General features: G+C 44.4%; 1 long non-coding RNA gene across 1 annotated transcript in view; it reads left to right on the plus strand.

Annotated features, from left to right (window-relative positions):
• Positions 1 to 20824, plus strand: part of LOC141173154 (uncharacterized) — a 30973-nt gene extending 10149 nt beyond the window's left edge. Inside the window, exon 3 of the long non-coding RNA XR_012252599.1 lies at positions 19344 to 20824. This is a non-coding gene — a long non-coding RNA (uncharacterized lncRNA). The remainder of the gene's footprint in view (positions 1 to 19343) is intronic.
• Positions 20825 to 21260: the final 436 nt, after the last annotated feature.

The following is a 21260-nucleotide window of genomic DNA, read 5'->3' on the forward strand; positions in this document are numbered from 1 at the left end:
AGCTTTCTCCTCTGCTCCTGTGCTGCACCGTCCGGACAGCAACAAACAATTCTTCTTAGAAGTAGATTCTTCCTCCTCCGGAGCCGGAGCGGTGCTCACCCAAAAGTCGTCATCCGGAACAATGGTAACCTGCGGCTTCTTCTTCAAACTCTTCTCCTCATCTGAGCGAAATTATTCTATAGGAGACCGAGAATTGTTAGCCATTAAGTTGGCACTGGAGGAGTGGCGTTACCTGCTCGAGGGGGCTCTTCACCCGGTAATAATCTACACGGATCACAAAAACTTGGCTTATCTCCAGAGTGCCCAAAGACTTAACCCGCGCCAAGCCCGGTGGTCCTTGTTCTTCGCCTGCTTTGATTTCATTCTTCATTTTCGCCCGGCAGACAAAAATATCAAAGCTGATGCCTTGTCCCGATCCTTTTTGTTCTCCGATCTAGAGGAGGAGCCAAAGCACATCATCGACCCCGCCAAGGTAATGCTGGTAGCTCCCGTGGATCTAAATCGTCTTCCACCCGGTAAGACGTTGGTAACAGTACCTGATCGTGAGAAAGTCCTACACTGGGGACATTCATCTAAGCTAGCTGGCCATACTGGCCAGAAAAATACCCTCCTGCTTATTACCCGGCATTACTGGTGGCCTACCCTGCACAAGGACGTAATAGACTTTGTCTCAGCCTGTGCATCCTGCGCCCGCAGCAAGGTTCCGAGACATCTGCCAGCCGGTCGCCTTCTGCCTCTTCCCATACCTGCTTCCCCGTGGCAGCATATAGCCATGGACTTTATAACGGACTCCCTATCTCTGCTGGTTGTACGGTCATTTGGGTGGTCGCTGACCGCTTCTCTAAGATGGCTCACTTCATTCCCCTGCCGGGTCTTCCATCTGCATCTGAATTGGCTAAAGACTTTATCCATCACATTTTCCGTCTCCCTCTCCACATCGTATCCGACCGAGGAGTTCAGTTCACCTCTCGCTTCTGGAGAGCCATGTGTAAACTTCTGGGGGTCACCTTGGACTTCTCTGCTTATCACCCACAGTCCAATGGTCAAGTAGAGCGGATCAACCAAATTTTAACCAGTTACCTCCGGCACTTTGTTAATGCCCACCATTCCGACTGGGTGGATCTTTTACCGTGGGCCGAATCTTCCTATAATAATCACGAGAGCGAGTCTTCCTCCAAATCCCCGTTTTTTATTGTCTACAGTCAACATCCTCGGATCCCGTTTCCCCTCTCTTGTTAGCGAATTCTCCTCCATTTGGGAGAGTACCAGATCCGCACTTCTTCAGTCCTCCGAGCGGATGAAGAAATAGGCTGACAAAAGACGTCTTGATCCGCCCCAATTCCGTCCTGGAGATAAAGTCTGGCTCTCGTCCAAATATGTCCGGCTCAAGATTCCTTCCTACAAGTTAGGGCCTCGGTTCATCGGCCCACTGGAAGTTATCAAACAAATCAACCTGGTGGCCTATAAATTGAAACTCCCGGCCAACTTGCGGATTCCCAACTCCTTCCATGTATCTCTCCTCAAACCCGTGGTACTTAACTCTTTTTCCAAGTCTACAGGTACGCCTCCTGCTCCGGTCTCCGCTGAAGATGAGTTTGAGGTAGAGAGCATTCTGGCCACCAAAAGGGTAAGAGGAAAGACCTTTTTTCTAGTGGATTGGAAGAGGTTTGGTCCTGAGGAGAGAACGTGGGAGCCCCGGGAGAACATCCATGCTCCGCTCATCCTTGATAAATTTCTCTCCGGCCTAAAAAAGGGGGGCCTAAAGGGGGGGGTAATGTAGCGTCGGCGTCCCTGCCTCCTGCTAGGCAGAGACTCCGTTCCCCTCACCTCCCTGCTCCATCCTCGGCGTCCTCTGCCCGCGCCGCTGGTAGCGCTCGCTGCTTCCCGGGCACTGTGCTTAGGGCGCGCGCGCGCTTCCTCTCTCTTAAAGGGGCCGCGCGCGACCATCCTAAGGAGTCCCCGGCCAATTGCCGGTGGAGCTCCCATATATAAGGCACCTCCTCCAAAATGGAGGTGCCCGAGCAAAGTTGTTTGCACTGTAACTTCCTGTGCTTCAGCCCTCAGGTCCCGCTGCTAGCCTGACTTCTCGTCCTGCCTGCCAGCCTGCTATCCATCAGTTATCTGCCTGTTAACTGCCTTGTCTGTCTGACCGCTCACCTGGGAGTGTCTTTCAGTTACCTGCCTGTTACCTGCCTCATCTGTCAGACCGCTCACCTGGGAGCGTCCTTCAGTTACCTGCCTGTTACCTGCCTCGTCTGTCAGACCGCTCACCTGGGAGCGTCCACCAGTTACCTGCCTGTTACCTGCCTTGTCTGCCAGACCGCTCACCTGGGAGCATCCACCAGTTACCTGCCTGTCCCCCGCCTCGTCTGTCAGACCGCTCAACTGGGAGCGTCCACCAGTTACCTGCCTGTTACCTGCTGTCTCCATCAGCCCGCTCACTTGGGAGCGCCCGCCAGTTACCTGTCAGGTATCCGCCTCGTCTGTCTACCCAGAGACTGTCCCCGTCACTTGCCGTGACCACCTGCCTGTCTAGCCAGAGACTGTCCCCGTCACTTGCCGTGACCACCTGCCTGTCTACCCAGAGACTGTCCCCGTCACTTGCCGTGACCACCTGCCTGTCTACCCAGAGACTGTCCCCGTCACCTGCCGTGACCACCTGCCCGCTTACCCAGAGACTGTCCCCGTCACTTGCTGTGACTACCTGCTTGCCTTCCCTGGGAGTCACCCGCTTCCTTACAAGGACTTCCCCTTTGTATTGCAGCTCAGAGGTTCCACCTCCCAGACCTGTTACACACATATCTATCTCAACAAACAGTCCTTCTGAAAACTAATCGATCTGCAGAGATATCAGGCAGGCAGTGTATATAGGCAGGCAGTGTATATAGCAGACTGCAGTGCATATAGCACAAGAGGCTCCATTACAGTTCTGCCTTCTGCTGCTGTTATATACTTCTAGACAATGGCCCAGGTCTCAGCGGCCAGAAATATTTTTTTTGGATCTTAATCCTCATTATTTGCTTAAAAAGCAATCCAGAGAACACTGTTTTTCTGAGCCATTTGCTTGTTCGCACTGCAGAATACAGCCAGGTCCTTTCCATACTACAGCACTAAAAATCCAGCTTTTTAAAACTGTGTTTTCTTCGTCACACGGATTACATATACGTTATCAGAAAATACTGCCATTTCTGGCCTCCATTAAAAATTTCTTTCAGTGTGTCAGTGAAGCAATTGACACCAGATTGCTGTACAAAATAGTTACCTACAGGCCAGGTATTTAAAACTGTGTTTTCTCCGTCACACGGATCACATATACGTTTTCAGAAAATACTGCCATTTCTGGCCTCCATTAAAAAAAAATTTCAGTGTGTCAGCAAAGTTTTTGACACCGGTTTGCTGTTCAAAATAGTTACCTACAGGTCAAGTATTTAAACTGTGTTTTCTCCGTCACACGGATCACATATACGTTTTCAGAATATACTGCCATTTCTGGCCTCCATTAAAAATTTGTTTCAGTGTGTCAGGGAAGCAATTGACACCAGATTGCTGTTTAAAATAGTTACCTACAGGCCAGGTATTTAAAACTGTGTTTTCTCCGTCACACAGATCACATATATGTTTTCAGAAAATACCTCCATTTCTGAACTCCATTAAAAATTTGTTTCATTGTGTCATTGAAGCAATTGACACCAGATTGCTGTTCAAAATAGTTACCTACAGTAAAGGTATTTAAAACTGTGTTTTCTCCGTCACACGGATCACATATACATTTTCAGAAAATACTTTAATTTCTGATCTTCATGAAAAATTTGTTTGTGTGTCAGTGAAGCAATTGCCACCAGATTGCTGTTCAAAATAGTTACCTACAGGCCAAGTATTTAAAACTGTGTTTTCTCTGTCAGACGGATCACATATACGTTTTCAGATAATACTACCTCTTCAGACCTTCATTAAAAATTTGTTTCAGTGTGTCAGTGAAGCAATTGACACCAGATTGCTGTTCAAAATAGTTACCTACAGGCCAGGTATTTAAAACTGTATTTTCTCCATCACACAGATCACATATACGTTTTCAGAAAATACTGCCATTTCTGGCTTCCATTAAAAAAAAAATATTTCAGTGTGTCAGCAAAGTTTTTGACAACCGGTTTGCTGTTCAAAATAGTTACCTACAAGCCAGGTTTTTAAAACTGTTTTCTCCGTCACACGGATCACATATACGTTTTCAGAAAATACTGCCATTTCTCGCCTCCATTAAAAATTTGTTTCACTGTGTCAGTGAAGCAATTGACACCATATTGCTGTTCGAAATAGTTACCTACAGGCCAGGTATTTAAAACTGTGTTTTCTCCATCACACGGATCACATATACGTTTTCAGAAAATACTGCCATTTCTGACCTCCATTTATAGATTCGGGCCTCTCGCCCGGTCCACTTGAAGCGGGGCAAGAGTAGATCGCATGTAGCAAGGCCTAAATATTTGAGCAGCCACAGTCACACAAAGGCGACGGTGGGAAAGTGTCCCAAGAGGTGGAAGATGATGAGACACAATTGCGAGAAAGTCAGGAGGAGGACCAGAATGCGGAAGTTGAAGACGAGGTGGTGGATGATATAGTAACTGACCCAACCTGGCAGGAGGACATGCAGAGCGAGGACAGCAGCATGCAGGGGGAGGGAGACAGAGCACCCCAACAGGCAGGAAGAAGCAGTGTGGTGGCAGCAGAAAGAAGGCAGGCAACGGTTTCCCGTAACACCAACATGAAGGAAGTTGCCAGTACAATTGTTAGGTCTTACCGAGTCTGGTTGTTTTCTAAAGACTCTGCCGATAACCCCAAAAAGGCCATTTGCACCACCTGCCAGGCCAGCATCAGCAGGGGTGGCAAAACAACCAGCCTGACCACTACCAGCATGATCAGGCACATGGCAGCAATGCACCTGACTAGCTGGGCCAAACACCAAGGTCAAGAAACAGTGTCTGCGGGTGACATCACTGCCTCATCTGCTGTTGTGCGTGCACACCAATCCCCTGTCCATGGCGCATGCAAAGATGCCCCCCGCTCTGCAACTGTCATTGCAGACTTGCAACCACCACCGTCCATGTCCTTGTCCCTTCAGCATTCAGTTGTCCCTATCAAAGTCCTTTGAATACAAGCGCAAGTATACAGCCAGCCACCCACTCACCCGTCCACAGGCCGCAATACTAAACCGCCACATTTCTGGACTGCTTGCTCTTGAAATGTTGCCTTTTAGGCTTGTGGAGGCGGAAGCTTTTCACAACCTCATGCCGGCGGCGGCCGGGTGTCCATACTTGGTCCCCAGCCGCCACTATTTCTCCCGGTATCGTCTCCGCCTTCCAAAAGTGCGGGTGCCAGAACATTACCCGTGCCTTCCCCAGTTCACTTACTGGGAAGGACCGCCTAACCACAAACACGTGGACAGTTGAATATGGCAAGGGACTATACGGAGCCAGTCCACAGTAAAACATCAACCATAGAGTGTCTGGGAACCTTCCCACACACTTTTCTTAGTCAAGGCTGCTTCTCGGCAGGGTTGGACGGGCCCACCAGAGAACTGGAGACTCCTCCGGTAGGCCTTGGCTTCTCCATCAGGAGTGTTCATAGTGCCGAGGTGAGGTGGTGATGATGATAGAGGCCACCATCTCCTTAGCTTGATGCTGGTACTTTTCTATGGGAATCAGCTTGGCTCCAACCAGCCTGGAATATTTCCAATGAACTATGGCACGACACCATGGTATTAGCAGTGCCCCATTATCAGTAGCGAAGCCAAACACAATTTCCTTTTTTTCTGCCCAAATACATTAGTTTCTCAAAAAGGAGCTGAAGATACTGAGTGGCCCACACAAAGATCCATAGATTGTCCAGGAAACTTCCAGCACACTTTTCTTAGCCAGGGCTGCTTCTTGGCAGGGTTGGACGGGCCTACCAGAGAACCGGAGAATCCTCCGGTGGGCACTGGCTTCTCCATCAGGAGAGTTCATAGTGCCGAGGTGAGGACAGTGCCATCAACTTGACCCAGAGTACAAGTAGTATAATTATTATTATTTATAATTGTAGCGCCATTTATTCCATTGCGCTTTACGTGTGAAAAGTCACTGACTGGTACAAGAGCAGAGAGGACCCTGCCCGTGAGAGCACACAAACAGTCTATGAGGGATGGGTGAGAACACACTAGGTCAGGGTACAGCTGGTCATGCAGTGGTATGGTGGAGCAAGGGTTACTGCAGCTTGTAGGCTTGTCGGAAGAGGTGGGTCTCCAACAGTAGGCAAGAGTCTGATATGTTTGGGTACACAGTTCAAGAGTAGAAGGGATGCAAGGGCAAAATCTTGTATGCAATTGTGGGAAGAGGAGAGAAGATGGGAGTAGGGAAGGAGATCTTGTGAGGATCGGAGGTTGCGTGCAGGTATGTACTGGGAGACAGATATATGGAGCAGACTGGTTATGGATGGCTTTGCATGTCACAGATACAGGTTTTGAACTGAAGTCTCTGGCCAATGGGGAGCCAGTGAAGGGATCATAGACTGCAATCTTATAGATTGCTGAAGCCAGTCCATAGTAAAAAAGCAGCCATAGAGTATCTGCGAACCTTCCCACAGACTTTTCTTAGCTGGAGCTGGTTTTTGCCAGGGTTGGACGGGCCCACCAGAAAACTGGAGACTCCTCTGTTGGGCCCTGGCTTCTCTTTCAGGAGAATTCATAGTACCGAGGTGAGGTCGTGATGATGATAGAGGCCACCATCTCCTTAGCTTGCAGCTGGTACTTTTGTATGGGAATCAGCTTGGCTCCAGCCAGCCTGGAATATTTCCAGTGAGCTATGGCATGACGCCATGGTATTAGCAGTGCCCCCAGTACCAGTAGCGAAGCCATCAACAATTTCATTTTCTTCTGCCCAAATACATTACTTTCTCACAAAGGAGCTGAAGATTCTGAGTGGCAGTAGGTGTAAGTTTCTCCAGCATGTTAGATATCAGAGGGAGAACAGAGAGCGAAGCACAGTGGCTCAGTGGTTAGCACTGAAGTAAGTCTTGCACCGCTGGAGTTCAGGATTCAAATCCCACCAAGGACAACATCTGCAAGGATTTTCTATGTTCTCTCCATGTTTGCGTGTGTTTCCCCACCTCAGTAAAAAAGCAGCCATAGATTATCCAGGAACATTCCCACACACTTTACTTAGCCAGGGTAGCTTCTCGGTAGGGTTGGACGGGCCCACCAGAGAACCGGAGAATCCTCCGGTGGGCCCTGGCTTCTCCATCAGGAGAGTTCATACTGCTGAGGTGAGGTTGTGATGATGGTAGAGGCCACCATCTGATTAGTTTTCTGTTACTTGGAATGCAAGCATAAGTATGCCGTCAGCCACCCACCCACCCACAGGCAGCAATTCTAAACTGCCACATTTTTGGACAGCTGCTTGCACTTGAAATGTTGCCATTTAGGCTCATGGAGGAAGAAGCTTTACACATCCTCATGGCGGCAGCTGAGTCTCCATAATCGGTCCCCAGCCGCCACTATTTCTCCCGGTGTGGTCCTCGCCTTCCACAAGCATGGGTCCCAGAACATTACTGCTGGTATTTTTCTGTGGGAATCTGATTGCCTCCTACCAGCCTCGAATATTTCCAGTGAACTATGGTATGATGCCATGGTTTTAGCACTGCCCCCAGTACCTTTAGCAAAGCCATCCCCAATTTCCTTCTCAGGAATTTTATTTGGTAGATTGAGTGGCTGTCCAAATACATTTGTTTCTCACAAAGGAGCTGAAGATACAGAGTGGCAGTAGGTGCAAGTTTCTCCAGCCTGTTAGATATCAGAGGGTGAACGGCAGCACAGTGGCTCAGTGGTTAGCACTGAAGCCTTGCAGCGCTGGGATCCTGGGTTCAAATCCAGCAAGGACAACATCTTCAAGGATATTGTATGTTCTCCCAGTGTTTGCGTGGCTTTCCCTTTCAGTAAAAAAGCAGCCAGAAAGTGTCCACAAACCTTCCCACACTTTTCTTAGCCAGGGCTGCTTCTCAGAAAGGTTGGACGGTCCCACCAGAGAATCCTCAGGTGGGCCCTGGCTTCTCCATCAGGAGAGTTCATGATAGCGCAAACTTTGCAGCTGCTATGAGGCTCTTGAGCGGGGGTGAAAGCTGGGCCCTCGGGATCAATTCATCTGGTGGGCCCAATGTTTTTCAGTCTGACACTGCTTCTCAGTGAGAGTTGTATTTCACAACAGCCATATTCTTTAGCTCGGTGAAAGGACTGGCATAGAGGGAAACCATATCTACTCTGACTGTCATTTCTCCGTCACCACATTCCGCCCATTGTCATACACGACCATGCCTGGCTGTATGTTCAGCTGTGAAAGCCTCATATCAGGCTGCTGTGTTACGGCTTTCAACAACTCTGCAGCGGTGGGCGGTTTGTCACCTAAGAATTAAGCATGTAATCTTCAGCACAGCCTGTTGCCGCTTGGCCAAGGCAGTTCTGCAGTGCTTTTAGATTGTGAGACTGATGTGGTCATTTCAGAGATGGAGGCCAAAATGGAGGAGGAGGTGCAGGAGCTGAACAATGTGATTACAATGAGGTTACATTGGCGAGTCTGGTTTTTATACTAAAAAAAGATCCTACTGTGTTTTTATATTTTTTTTAACGTCTCTTCAAATGTGTATTGAAGTGCGTTCTAATTTTTATCAGCCCTTGAAATTGTTGCATATGCAATAATAGTATAAGAGACACACTCCTTAATAATGGTAATGACAATTCAAATAGATTCTATATTCTAGAATATTAACTGTCTTATCTGAAATTCTTTTACGGGTGAGTTATGGATAGCGTATTACACCGATCCAACCAGATATTATTGCCTCATACTGCATGCTGCTGGTGCTGCCCAAAAACATTTAAAATCTATTCTATTCCCTATTAATAACGCTGTTAAATTCATTTACAATAGGAACAGGTGCTGCTTCTAGGTGGTATCATCACCAGCGACAGATGAGTGTTCATTCTGGTCTAACAGAGAACCACGATTTTAAATAGCAGGCCTGTAATTTACTAATATTATTCTACACAGAGACCTAGTGTGAATAGCTTGACCGACACACTGCAACAGAATGGAAATGGAAGAAATGTCTGATTTTGGAACAGTCTTATAGGTGATATGTCTGACAAAGAACCACGGTTTTAAATAGCAGGCCTGTAATTTACTAATACTATTCTTCACAGACACCTAGTGTGAATAGCTTAACTGACACACTGCAACAGAATGGAAAAGGAGGCCAATATTTTCCAGGTTCAGTTCAAATTTCTGGATTTTTGTCGCTGAAATATGGAACAGATCTGGCTTTATTCTGCAGTGCTAAGCAAATGGAGCAGAAAAATGGTGTACTCTGGATTGCTTTTTAAGCAAATAACCAGAATTAAGAAAAAAAAAATTGCCCTGGCCCCTGATATCTGAGGCTATTTCTACAGGACTGTTTGGTCAGATGTGCATACAGTGCCTACAAGTAGTATTCAACCCCCTGCAGATTTAGCTGGTTGACACATGCGGAATTAACTTGGCATTGTGACATTTGTACTGTAGATCAGCCTGGAAGTGGGAAATGCACTGCAGCAAATTTTTTTTTTTTTTTTTTTTTTTAAACGTAAAAAGTTAATTCAGAGTGTCATTTATTATTCAACCCCTCAAACCACAAGAATTCTGTTTGGTCCCCCTAAAGTATTAAGAAGTAGTTCAGGCACCAAGAATAATGAGCTTCACATGTGTGGATTACAGATCTCTTTTGCCAGCCTTTTCTGACTATTTAAGACCCTCCCCAAACTTGTGAACAGCACTCAGACATGGTCAACATGGGAAAGACAAAGGAGCATTCCAAGGCCATCAGAGACAAGATCGTGGAGGGTCACAAGGCTGGCAAGGGGTACAAAACCCTTTCCAAGGAGTTGGGCCTACCTGTCTCCACTGTTGGGAGCATCATCCGTAAGTGGAAGGCTTATGGAACTACTGTTAGCCTTCCACGGCCAGGACAGCCTTTGAAAGTGTCCTCCCGTGCCGAGGCCAGGCTTGTCCGAAGAGTCAAGGCTAACCCAAGGACAACAAGGAAGGAGCTCCGGGAAGATCTCATGGCAGTGGGGACATTGGTTTCAGTCAATACCATAAGTAACGTACTCCACCGCAATGGTCTCCGTTCCAGACGAGCCAGTAAGGTACCTTTACTTTCAAAGCGTCATGTCAAGGCTCGTCTACAGTTTGCTCATGATCACTTGGAGGACTCTGAGACAGACTGGTTCAAGGTTCTATGGTCTGATGAGACCAAGATCGAGATCTTTGGTGCCAACCACACACGTGACGTTTGGAGACTGGATGGCACTGCATACGACCCCAAGAATACCATCCCTACAGTCAAGCATGGTGGTGGCAGCATCATGCTGTGGGGCTGTTTCTCTGCCAAGGGGCCTGGCCATCTGGTCCGCATCCATGGGAAGATGGATAGCACGGCCTACCTGGAGATTTTGGCCAAGAACCTCCGCTCCTCCATCAAGGATCTTAAGATGGGTCGTAATTTCATCTTCCAACAAGACAACGACCCAAAGCACACAGCCAAGAAAACCAAGGCCTGGTTCAATAGGGAAAAAGTCAAGGTGTTGGAGTGGCCTAGTCAGTCTCCTGACCTTAACCCAATTGAAAACTTGTGGAAGGAGCTCAAGAATAAAGTCCACATGAGACACCCAAAGAACTTAGATAACTTGGAGAAGATCTGCATGGAGGAGTGGGCCAAGATAACTCCACAGACCTGTGCCGGCCTGATCAGGTCTTATAAAAGACGATTATTAGCTGTAATTGCAAACAAGGGTTATTCCACAAAATATTAAACATAGGGGTTGTATAATAATTGACCCACACTTTTATGTTTAAAATTTAATAAAATTCAACTGAGCAACATAACTTTTTGGTTTGTAAGATTTATGCTTCTGTTCACAAAACCTACTCTCGTTTGCAGTTTGAAGGCTCTAACTTATTTGCATCTTATCAAACCAGCTAAATCTGCAGGGGGTTCAATACTACTTGTAGGCACTGTATATATATCTATGTTTATATATATATATGTATATATATATATATATATATATATATATACAGGACAGACCAAAAGTTTGGACACACCTTCTCATTTAAAGATTTTTCTGTATTTTCATGACTATGAAAATTGTACATTCACACTGAAGGCATCAAAACTATGAATTAACACATGTGGAATTATATACTTAACTAAAAAGTGTGAAACAACTGAAAATATGTCTTATATTCTAGGTTCTTCAAAGTAGCCACCTTTTGCTTTGAGGACTGCTTTGCACACTGTTGATGAGCTTCAAGAGGTAGTCACCGGAAATGGTCTTCCAACAATCTTGAAGGAGTTCCCAGAGATGCTTAGCACTTGTTGGCCCTTTTGCCTTCAATCTGCGGTCCAGCTCACCCCAAACCATCGCGATTGGGTTCAGGTCTGGTGACTGTGGAGGCCAGGTCATCTGGCGTAGCACCCCATCACTCTCCTTCTTGGTCAAATAGCCCTTACACAGCAGGAGGTGTGTTTGGGGTCATTGTCCTGTTGAAAAAAAAATGATGGTCCAACTAAACGCAAACCGGATGGAATAGCATGCCGCTGCAAGATGCTGTGGTAGCCATGCTGGTTCAGTATGCGTTCAATTTTTAATAAATCCCCAACAGTGTCACCAGCAAAGCACCCCCATACCATCACACCTCCTCCTCCATGCTTCACGGTGGGAACCAGGCATGTAGAGTCCATCCGTTCACCTTTTCTGCGTCGCACAAGACACCGTGGTTGGAACCAAAGATCTCAAATTTGGACTCATCAGACCAAAGCACAGATTTCCACTGGTCTAATGTCCATTCCTTGTGTTCTTTTGCCCAAATAAGTCTCTTCTTCTTGTTGCCTGTCCTTAGTAGTGGTTTCCTATCAGCTATTTTACCATGAAGGCCTGCTGCACAAAGTCTCCCCTTAACAGTTGTTGTAGAGATGTGTCTGCTGCTAGAACTCTGTGTGGCATTGACCTGGTCTCTAATCTGAGCTGCTGTTAACCTGCGATTTCTGAGGCTGGTGACTCGGATAAACTTATCCTCAGAAGCAGAAGTGACTCTTGGTCTTTCTTTCCTGGGGCGGTCCTCATATGAGCCAGTCTCTTTGTGGCGCTTGATGATTTTTGCAACTGCACTTGAGGACGCTTTCAAAGTTTGCCCAATTTTTCAGACTGACTGACCTTTATTTCTTAAAGTAATGATGGCCACTCGTTTTTCTTTACTTAGAATTTGTATTATGGTAAGAAAAAAGCAGCTAACAGTCTATTCAGTAGGACTATCAGTTGTGTATCCACAAGACTTCTGCACAACACAACTGATGGTCCAAACCCCATTTATAAGGCAAGAAATCCCACTTACTAAACCTGATAGGGCACACCTGTGAAGTGAAAACCATTTCCGGTGACTACCTCTTGAAGCTCTTCAAGAGAATGCCAAGAGTGTGCAAAGCAGTCATCAAAGCAAAAGGTGGCTACTTTGAAGAACCTAGAATATAAGATATATTTTCAGTTGTTTCACACTTTTTTGTTAAGTACATAATTCCACATGTGTTAATTCATAGTTTTGATGCCTTCAGTGTGAATGTACAATTTTCATAGTCATGAAAATACAGAAAAATCTTTAAATGAGAAGGTGTGTCCAAACTTTTGGTCTGTACTGTAAATATATATATATATATATATATATATATACAATATATATATGTTGTGGAATACCTATACTAACAGGAAGTTCAATGGACCCTCTTGTGCTGTATCATGCACTGCAGTCTGCCACATACCTTGCCTGCCTGCCTAACTCCTGCTATCACCACTGAATATATGCAGCTGGATTAGTCCTCAGAAGGACTGTTAGTTCAGTTGGATATATATATATGTTGTGGAATACCTGTACTATCTATAAACAAGCAAATCTCTCCCTGACGCAGCAGCACCTCTCCCTACTCTGCCTGATTCCGGGGTAGACTGTGACGAGCATAGCGGCGCCCGGTCTTATATAGACCTGATGATGCTGTGCGGCCAGCCAATCACTGTAATGCCCACAACCAACATGACTACGGCATTACAGTGCATGGCCAAACCTGCCAACTGGGGTCAGAGAGTGCTTGGCATGGTCGTTAAGTTCAAGCTGGACAAGGGCTGGGGTTGCATTTGGGAGCCCAATAGAGCCCAGGATGTATTCGTGACCAGGAGGGATGTAGAGTCGCACCTCCAGCAAGGTAATCCAGACCTCGACCTATATCCCAGTGACCGAGTCACTTATGTTGCACAGCTTCTGGATACCCACAGTTGTGGTAGAAACTTCACAGAGCATATTACATGGGATAACAAGCTCTTACTTCTCAGAACATGAGGTAAAGGAAAAAAATGCACAGTCACACAGTACTGCACCAGGAAGTAAGAACAAAACAGAAAGTACAAGAGAGACTTTTTTTTTTTTACAATACAGTAAACAAGAAAACTTTACACAACATCTCCATCTACTGTCAGATCAGCATAAAGTCCTCCTTCACACAAACAAACAAGTCCACAACTGTTGCATATCCCAACACCCTTTCTTAACAGTAAGGACTTATTCAGTCAAACCTAATTTCTTCATTAGTCTCTGATGTTTTTCAGCATTCAATGCCTTTGTAAAAATGTCTGCTGTCATATCTTCAGTTGGACAATATTTTAATTTCAGGATTCCTTGTTCCTGATGGTCCCTCAAGAAATGATACTTCACATCAATGTGCTTGGTTCTTGGGTTAACTCTTTCCATCTGAGCAAGAACAAGACATCCTTTATTGTCCTCATTTATTTTTGTTGGTTCCAACTGTGCTTGTCCTAGGTCTGTTAGCAATTGTCTTAACTATAGAACTTCTTGACTCGCATGTGCTGCTGCAACATTTTCTGCTTCTGTCGACGACAGCGTTACTATTGATTGTTTTTTACTGGTCCAACTAATTGGTCCACCTGAGAGAAAGAAAAGATAGCCACTGGTAGATTTTCTGTCAGGTGGATCTCCAGCCCAATCTGCATCAACGTATCCAGTTAAAATGCATTTATCACTTGTAGGCAGTTTCAGTTTAACATGGCTGGTTCCTTTCAAATAACGTATTACTCTCTTCACAGCATTCCAATCCACTTTATTTGGCTTGGACACTTTTCTACTGAGAATTCCTACTACTGCAGTAAAATCTGGCCTTGTAACAGTCACGAGATACAGTAATTTTCCTATCGCCATTCTGTACTCTTCATTATTTGGTAACACATTTTTCTCACTACTCATCTCTTTAAGATATTTAGTTTCCATTGGAGACTTTGCTGGTTTTGCATCCTTCAATACAAATCTTTCGGTTATGTCTTGAATCATGTGATTTTGATGAAGTAGGAAACTTCCATCTTCTTCTCTTTCTATCTGTATTCCTAAGTACTGTTTCACATTTCCCACGTATTTGATCTCGAAATGTTGATTCAGGATTTTTAGTATGTCCTCTTTATCCCTTTCTTTTTCAAAACAAACTAAAATGTCATCAACATATATGAGTACATACAGTGCCTACAAGTAGTATTCAACCCCCTGCAGATTTAGCTGGTTGACACATGCGGAATTAACTTGGCATTGTGACATTTGTACTGTAGATCAGCCTGGAAGTCGGAAATGCACTGCAGCAAATTTTTTTTTTTTTTTTTTTTTAAAAAAACGTTAAAAGTTAATTCAGAGTGTCATTTATTATTCAACCCCTCAAACCACAAGAATTCTGTTTGGTCCCCCAAAAGTATTAAGAAGTAGTTCAGGCACCAAGAATAATGAGCTTCACATGTGTGGATTAAAGATCTCTTTTGCCAGCCTTTTCTGACTATTTAAGACCCTCCCCAAACTTGTGAACAGCACTCAGACATGGTCAACATGGGAAAGACAAAGGAGCATTCCAAGGCCATCAGAGACAAGATCGTGGAGGGTCACAAGGCTGGCAAGGGGTACAAAACCCTTTCCAAGGAGTTGGGCCTACCTGTCTCCACTGTTGGGAGCATCATCCGTAAGTGGAAGGCTTATGGAACTACTGTTAGCCTTCCACGGCCAGGACAGCCTTTGAAAGTGTCCTCCCGTGCCGAGGCCAGGCTTGTCCGAAGAGTCAAGGCTAACCCAAGGACAACAAGGAAGGAGCTCCGGGAAGATCTCATGGCAGTGGGGACATTGGTTTCAGTCAATACCATAAGTAACGTACTCCACCGCAATGGTCTCCGTTCCAGACGAGCCCGTAAGGTACCTTTACTTTCAAAGCGTCATGTCAAGGCTCGTCTACAGTTTGCTCATGATCACTTGGAGGACTCTGAGACAGACTGGTTCAAGGTTCTATGGTCTGATGAGACCAAGATCGAGATCTTTGGTGCCAAGCACACACGTGACGTTTGGAGACTGGATGGCACTGCATACGACCCCAAGAATACCATCCCTACAGTCAAGCATGGTGGTGGCAGCATCATGCTGTGGGGCTGTTTCTCTGCCAAGGGGCCTGGCCATCTGGTCCGCATCCATGGGAAGATGGATAGCACGGCCTACCTGGAGCTTTTGGCCAAGAACCTCCGCTCCTCCATCAAGGATCTTAAGATGGGTCGTAATTTCATCTTCCAACAAGACAACGACCCAAAGCACACAGCCATGAAAACCAAGGCCTGGTTCAAGAGGGAAAAAGTCAAGGTGTTGGAGTGGCCTAGTCAGTCTCCTGACCTTAACCCAATTGAAAACTTGTAGAAGGAGCTCAAGAATAAAGTCCACATGAGACACCCCAAGAACCTAGATAACTTGGAGAAGATCTGCATGGAGGAGTGGGCCAAGATAACTCCACAGACCTGTGCCGGCCTGATCAGGTCTTATAAAAGACGATTATTAGCTGTAATTGCAAACAAGGGTTATTCCACAAAATATTAAACATAGGGGTTGTATAATAATTGACCCACACTTTTATGTTTAAAATTTAATAAAATTCAACTGAGCAACATAACTTTTTGGTTTGTAAGATTTATGCTTCTGTTCATAAAACCTACTCTCGTTTGCAGTTTGAAGGCTCTAACTTATTTGCATCTTATCAAACCAGCTAAATCTGCAGGGGGTTGAATACTACTTGTAGGCACTGTAGATCCATTTGTCCAATTGGCCTTTTGGTGTACTGGCAAGGATCAGCTTTGCTTCTTTTAAATTTTTCATTTGTGAGAACCTCCGTGATTTTATCATTCCACACTTTAGCAGCTTGTTTTAAACCGTATATACTTTTCTGTAATTTGCAAACCATGTTAGGGTTACTTTTATCTTTGAATCCTGGAGATTGTTCCATGTAAATATCTTCTGTTAAACTTCCATTCAAAAAATGCTGTCTTTACATCCAGATGTTTCAGTTTCATTTGTTTCATTGCTGCAACTGCAAACAAAGTTCTTATTGTAGTATGTTTGACAACTGGAGCAAATGTTTCATCATAGTCTTCTCCATATTTTTGAGAATAACTTTTAGCTACGAGTCTTGCTCGGTATCGTTCAGCTGTGCCATCTGTTCGGTACTTTACTTTAAAAACCCATTTACATCCTATAGCTTTTCTTCCTTCTGGTAATTCTGTTAGTGTCCAAGTTTTTGAGTCATGCATGGATTTTATTTCTATTTCTGTTGCCTCTATCCATTTATTGGCTTCTTCTTCAGAAGTCGAGAAACTTTACAACCAAAGACTCTTAAATGATTTACACTTGGTATCATACCTTGCCACAGTTCATATGTTTTTTTTTTCAGTTTTCAAGAAAAAAGTCGGTTCTGTAGATATGTAGCTGTCATTGCTGCTTTACCCCAATATTTCTCTGATAGTTTGGAATCTGTCAGCATACACCTTATCATTTCAGTCAAAGTTCTGTTTTTCCTTTCTGCTACTCCATTTTGTTCAGGTGTGTATGGAACAGTCTTTTGATGCTCTATACCATTTTTTCTTAAGTAGTTTGCTATTTGGTGTCCTGTGAATTCACTTCCATTATCACTTCTAATGACAATTAGCTTCCTCTGAAACTTGTTATTCGACTTTGTCACGTAGTCTACTAGTTTATTGAAAACTTCTCTTTTGCTCTTGATCAAGTATGTGACTGTGTATCTTGAGAAGTCATCTATAAAAGTCACCATATATCTATTGCCTCCTGATGTAGTCACTTTCATGGGTCCACATACGTCAGTATGCACCAAATCAAGTGGTCTTATGCTTTTCGTTTCACTTTCTTTAAGAATAGATATACTTTTGGCTTTGGATTTTATGCAACATTCACATCTTACGGTAATTGAGCAATCAGATATCAATAGATCCTTTGTCAATTCTTTCCTTGTTAGCTCCATTTTACTTTCAGGATGTCTGTGTCCTAGACGTCTATGCCACATGTGAATACAATTCTTGTGATCATGTGTGCACAACTTCATCTTTAATGTGTCTAGATGATATAATTGTTCATCTGCCTTGACATTGGTTAGTACCTTTTTTCCTGCTAAGATTGTACACTCATCATCTTTGAATTTTACAGTAAGTCCTTTAAATGTTAGACGTTTTACAGATAACAATCCTCCTTCTAATCCTGGAACATATAACACATCCAGCCTCCAGAAGAAGCAATACGCGAAACGCGCGTCGGGGCTTCAGTGCGGCATAGGGGTTACTGCACAGATGGGTGAGTCATTTGGGAGTTTGTATTATATAACCTGTATCAACTTTATGGCACATAACTTAATGGGTTAATCCAATATACACAGCTCACATTATCTTTAATTGCATCTGAAGGATGATGATGATTTTTTTCTAGCCATATATATTTATATTGTGTCTTTGACTATAGAACTAGCACATTGTGGTTCACTTTTATCTAGTTCAATTGTATAGACTAAGACTCATATGTTTGGATTTTGGCATTCCTATACATATAGATTCTGTTGCTGTGGACTGATGACTCGCGATATTTATTTTAAGTACCAGTCTTTATACTCTCTATATTCCCTGAATGACACCATCTGAACCTAGACCTACCTGCCAAACTGACTTTGTGTGATTCTTACCCCAAGGAACCTTTTTATTGTCTTAAGCAAATTGTGTGTGTCTTTTATATTGGAATTTAATAAAATTTATATTTTAATAGTCATGTTGTTCTGTGGGATTTATACTCCATTTATTTGTAGGATATATATAACACATCCTGTACAAGTATTTTTGAATCATGCCCAAACTTGTTAGGACAGTTTAGCATTCCTTGTCCAACACCTTCTGCAGTTATTTTGCTTCCATCTGCAAGATAAATGGCTTCCTTTTTATTTAAATTAAGTTCAATAAAGAAATTTTTATTACTTGTCATGTGACTTGCTGCTCCTGAGTCAATAAACCAACCCAAAGATGATTTCTTATCAGTCACTTTAAATGTGCCATTCCAATTATTTTCACAACAGAAATTGTGTTTTTCACCTTCTGTGTATTCTCTTTATGATGTAATATCTGTTGTTCTGCTTTCCATATAGTACAGTCTTTCTTTAAATGTCCTTTTTTCTTACATCTGAAACATTCTCTTCTCTCTTTATTATAGGGTATTTTTGATTCTGTAGCTTTAAAAACATTTCCATTATCTTTTTCAGTAGAAGAATCATTTATTTGTTCTTTCCTTCTTTGATATTCATCTATGAGTCTGGTCTTCACAAACTCTAATGTAATGTCTGTTTCAGGTCTTGTCACTAGTGCATTTATTAAAGCAGTATATGAATCCGGTAAACTGCACAATAATCTAGCTGCTACATGGCTTTCCTTAATATCTTCACCAATTGATCTCAGCTGTGATATCACTTCCATAATAGAGAATATATGCTTCTGCATGTCATTGCCTGCACTTAGTCTCATACTGTAAAGCTTTCTTAGCAGAAATAGCTAGTGATTTAAGCTGGGTCTTTCATGTCGCTTTCTTAGTGCTTCCCACATTCCATTTGCTGTATCCTCATTCCTTATGTGGATTAATTGAGCATCATCCACTAATAGGCTGATGGTAGCTCTTGCTTGTCTGTTTTTCTTATCCCATGTCTGATTATCCTCATCAGGTCTATCTGTAGTGATTACTTCCCATAAATCATCTTTAGACAATAACATTTCTACTTTGAACTTCCATAACTGATAATTCTCATTATTCAGCTTAGCTACTGTGAGTTTTAGCTCTGTGCTACTTGTCATCTTTAAGAGAGAGAATTGTAATGAAGAATTTTTCTGCATTCACCAGGGTCTTGATGAGAGTTCTGGTGTCCTGGGTGTCTGGGGTCCTCGGTGCCTGGGCCCATAACCTGTTGCACAGCTTCTGGATACCCACAGTTGCGGTAGAAACTTCACAGAGCAGATTACATGGGATAACAAGCTTTTACTTCTCAGAACATGAGGTAAAGGAAAAAAAAATGCACAGTCACACAGTAGTGCACCAGGAAGCAAGAACAAAACAGAGAGTACAAGAGAGACTTTTTTTCTTTTACTATACAGTAAATAAGGAAACTTTACACAACATCGCCATCTACTGTCAGATCAGCATAATATCCTCCTTCACACAAACAAAGAAGTCCACAACTGTTGCATATACCAACAACTTACACCCGACATCGAGGAGGAGTGGTACGCGCTTGGTGTGCGGAAGGCGAGGACATGCCCCTGACTTCTGGTGTCGCTGACCCTGGCCATCCAGCAGCAGCTTCTGCTCCGGCTGCAGCTAAGTACCCGGATCTGCCGTCTAGTGGTGGATGAACGGATGAGCTCCCCAGACAGGGAGAAAGAGCTCACCCTCAGCTTTTGCCATGGAAGCTGCCACAAGTTCCACCCCGGAAGCAGCAGGAGCCATAAGCTGATGAGTCACTGAGCGAACTAATGTAAAATAGTTACATGGTTGGGTGTTTATGAAAAAAAAAAGTTATAAGCAAATAACTGTGTAGTACCCGATTAAGGAAAAGGACGCTGTGGTTGTGGACGTTGAACAGTCTGAACTTTTATTGTATTAAGTTGGCACTTCTTAATGTGCTTCTTGTTGGTTTTATAGGCCATTGAACAAAAAATTTTGCATGTCTTAAATTCTTGTTTTCTATTCTGTTCCAGCCTGCGGATGTGCTGTTTAACGGGGGGTGGGGGGGAGAATGTGGCACCCCTGTGGGTCCAGTTGACACAGAGGTACTATATCTCAGACAGAGGTGTGGTGCCCCACTTTCAGAGGTAAGGAGGAAGCACTACCCGGGATCCACACACTCACATCAAACACTACACCACTCCATCAGGGAAGGGCAAGATTACTCCTAAGGGAGAGCATAGAGCCGGTCCCTGTCTGGAAGATGGAACTAAGTAGAGGAGGTGGGTAGAGGAAGTAGTTTAGGGGAGCACTTAAGGAAGGATTGAAGGTAGAAGGGACCACGTAGAGTGACAGTTAGTGACGTGGGTCACATGATAGAGAGTATAAAAGGAAGCGTAGAAACATCTAGAAGGAGCCAGTAAGTGAGGACCTTTGAGGAGTAGGGTCCAGGCAGAGTGAAGGCCCACTCAGAGGGGCCCAGTAGGAGAGTGAGGAGAGAAGACCGGAGCAGTGAGAAATGCTCCAGAGAGAGAAAGGATCCTAGGGGCACGGGAAGTGGGAGTCCACCCGTGCGCCGAGTTCACGCTGACCGTGAAGGGGTCAGGTCACAGTAGGGGACTGGCCCCAGACTAGTGGAGGACTGAAAGACTCAGCTAGCAAACCAGAGGTTGCGGTATCTTCAAGTACCATTGCCAAAAATCACACATATTCGCTGTAAAGGTTTTTCACATTAAACTTCCATTTAAATTTTTTTAAATTGTGTCAGTGAAATGATTTAAGACCAAAGGGACTGAACTGCGAAATTGAGTTGTTTGCCTTTAATGACTGACAGGCGGACCTCAATTATCCCATCATCTCAAAGGTATATAAAGACAGCACGTAGCTAGCTAGGACTATCCCTGACGAAGACAGCCGCAGCTGTTGAAACGCGTTGGAATCTGTCCCTAACTAGCTAAGGAGGCACTCTCAGGCCTCCGTACCTCGTGCACTCCTTGCACCACGTGACGCTGCGTCATCCAGAACCTCTCGCGCGCTCTCTGCAGGGAGCGTGTCCCCTCCCAACCCGGAAGTACGCGAGCCTGCGGCAGTCACCGG

The sequence above is a fragment of the Phyllobates terribilis genome, unplaced genomic scaffold, assembly GCF_046119375.1.
Source record: "Phyllobates terribilis strain yellow unplaced genomic scaffold, ASM4611937v1 Scaffold_1__5_contigs__length_1240528914, whole genome shotgun sequence".
Lineage (NCBI taxonomy): Eukaryota > Metazoa > Chordata > Amphibia > Anura > Dendrobatidae > Phyllobates > Phyllobates terribilis.